This window comes from Elgaria multicarinata, chromosome 6, assembly GCF_023053635.1.
Source record: "Elgaria multicarinata webbii isolate HBS135686 ecotype San Diego chromosome 6, rElgMul1.1.pri, whole genome shotgun sequence".
NCBI classification, from domain to species: domain Eukaryota; kingdom Metazoa; phylum Chordata; class Lepidosauria; order Squamata; family Anguidae; genus Elgaria; species Elgaria multicarinata.
This window is the reverse complement of record NC_086176.1, coordinates 85,253,036-85,256,308: the sequence shown is the minus strand read 5'-3', so window position 1 is coordinate 85,256,308 and position 3,273 is coordinate 85,253,036.

The window sequence follows — 3,273 nt, the reverse complement described above, 5'->3', positions numbered from 1 at the left end:
GGAGTACTTGCCTTGTTTATAATGTGAGCAAGCACCACACAGCAACATTGCAAGCCTGGGTGAACTGGGAGGAGTTTTGAAGGTCACATGTGCATTGTTGCCTTTGTTCATTACACACGGAGGTGCCACAAACCATGTCGTAGTGTGTCGTTTGCACGGTAAGTCAGAGGGCATGTAGGCCAAATTGGAGTGGTGGTGGTTTTCAGTTTAAAAACCCAACGTGTATGCACAGCAGCACAGAACTGCATTTTTTAAAATAAAAGGAAACACTGAAAAATGAAGGACACACAATTTTGTAGACCATGCTGCTGTTCTAATGGTGAGTCAATCACTAAGGAGAAGGGTGAAGCTTTGAAAAATAAGTTGCCAAGCTATTAGCACATGGTTAATTTACCACAAAGGCACCTGGGTGATGTGGTATCCAGCATTGTTTTCTCCGCTGTTTGCTCATTTTAGTATAAGTAGCTGGGTCTGTAAATGTCATGTGAGCAAGCACAGCTTCTCTCTCTCTCTCTCTCTCTCTCTCTCTCTCTCTCACTCACTCACTCACACACACACACACACACCTGCACAGTAGTACAGGAGTGAAAGCTTTTAATACAAAATAACGAATTATGCACAGTTGTGTAGATATGGCTGGCATAGCCCTCTGGAGTGCTGCCCACCCAATGCCTTGCTTTGAGGATGACAACATCAATAGGGATAAAAAACAGCTGTAATGCTGAAGACCGAAAAAGGAAAAAGGAGACAGCTGCACTAATTGTAGGTTCTGGAAGTGTTTTGAGTAAACTCTTTTTCAAGGGCCTCTCATACCCTGAAACACTCCAGGGCTCTCTCCAGGGCCATCTTCCCACCAACACATTGCTCTGAGAAAAGAGCCCTTACAGTGAGACAGAGGAAGAAGTTTGCAGCATCGTGCCACCACCAAGGGGGGCGGGCGGGTGGGGGAGGCTGTCATGGTGGTTGCTGCCTCTGCTAGGGGGAAGGAGGGAGGGAGGGAGGGAGGGAGGGAGGGCAGACGGTGGATGCTGCTACCCCCAAGGCTGGGGGAGGGGAGGGTGGAAGCTCCAGGCAGCAACTGTCATTGTGGCTGGGAAAAGTGGGCAGTGGCTGGGGGAGGGGGCAGCCACCAATGCTTTTGCCATCCTCGCAGACAAGAGAGAAGAAGAGAAGGCAGCAGGAGGTTTTGCACCTGTCCTAAAAAGGGTAATTGTAATAAAAAATAATCACGTGTGTATTCCAATCCACATTTTTGTACTTTTGCTCCTGACTAAATCAAGGTATTATAGCAGGGGTGTACACCCTAATCCTGGGGGCCAAATCCGGCCTTCCAGGGATCCCCAGAAGGCAACACCCCCTTCCCCTGGCCAGATCTCCTTTCCCCAACTGCTGATTCTGTGGTGGTTTCCCTGCTTTTGTGCAGCTCCATTCCCCCACTCCACACCGCCTCATTCCAAAAGGTTGACATGCTTCTCCTAAGGCTAAGTTGCTGGCAGGAAGAGCTTTCAGTGAAAAGATACATGAGCTGAAAGAGCCCAGCACTTGACTCGCTAAGGAAACGGAGGGGGAAACAGCGGATGACAACTGGATAAAAAAGGTGTGATGGAGCTCTAAATCAGGCACAAACACTATTTATTCTAAGATGGGTTTTATCTAGGGCTGCAACATCTAGTTGACTAAACAGTCATCTATTAAAAAGCCCTTTGATCAAATAAAAGGTGCACCCAGCAAATTGGGCACCAGAGCTTTGGGGTGTTTTTAAAATAGTCATTATTATTTTTTAATATAAGAGTTTGCAAATAATGCGGATGGCAGGGCCAACTTAGAAGAGATATTTCCTCTACTCTGTCACAAAGGAGGGAATGCCTCTTCTAAATCGGTGCCTGCCATGACACCTGTCTATACAATCTAATGCAAAGAATGCTTCTATTCCCCCAATGCACCCCCCACCCCATCCTGCTGCCCCCAAACACTGTTGTATACATGTGTAAATTGATACTGGCTTAATTTATGAAACAAATTGATTAATAAAGTAAAACTGATTAATTGACTCAGATTTCTTTAATCAGATGATTTCACTCTTTTTAATTTTGCTCCTATTCATTTCTTGCCTTTGCTCTTTGTATCCCATTCAAAGGCATAAAGTTGAGGTGACCAACCTGCGGCTTTCCAGATATTTCATCTACAACTCGCAACAACATTGCTAATAGTGGGGGGCCATGGGAATTCTAGGCCAAAACCTCTTGAGGTCACAATCTGCAAACCACTGTCATAAACCATATGAATCATGAAAGTATCTATCTATCTGGTCTATTGCACTTTTCCATGTACACAATGTTTTACAATATCTTTACTAATTTTTTTTTTAAAAAAAATCAGGAAATCATCCAAAGCCAACATGGTCTTGAAATTGAGGCCTCTTACATGCAGTGGGAAATTATAAGTTAGTCTGTTCACATTACAGTTGAGAAGCTAGCCAACTACTGTGTAGGGCTTTAGGAGGCCAGGAGTAAGGCTGCAACTTACTTGCAGGGCCAATGGTTACAGATCAGGCTCTTGATCTGGCGAATTTGTTCAATTCCAGCTCAGCCACAAGGTGACTCCCACAGGCCTTATACCAAGTCAGACCATTGGTCCATCCAGCCCAGTTTCTTCAATACTGACTGGCAGCAGCTCTCCAGGGCCAAAATTCCTGCTCTACTTGGAGATGCAGGGCATTGAACTTGCAGCCTTCTGTATCCAAAGCAGATGTTCTACTACTCAGCCATGACCCTGCCCTATCAAACTTAGTTGAAGGCAGTTCCCATTGAAATCATAAAACTTGGTTAACTTGTCCCATTGATTTCATAGGGATGTAAGTCAAACTATGTCTGTGGATCCAGTCCTATGTCTCAACCTCAGTTCTGTATAAAGGGTTGAGAGTGAACTACTTGGCTGACATTATTATAAAGGCTAAGGCAATAATAATGCAGGCTCTCTACTTTATAAAGTCTGATTCTCTCTCTGTGTGTATAATAAGTGCATTCTTTAATAACTTGCCACAAAAAATACAGAGGGAAGTTTGAACTGGCCCTTATTTATGGAGGCATTTCACTTCTCAATGAAGGAGCCCTGCTGGGAAAGGTCTGGATACTCTGCTTTTTTCATATTCCAAGTACCTGCTTCCAGGAGTTCTACATTTACTTAGTTCATCACAGTCACACAGGGTTGATTCTTCTTATCTTCATGTAATAATCCCATGAAGCCATTTCCAGAGCAGCAACAAAATATGGG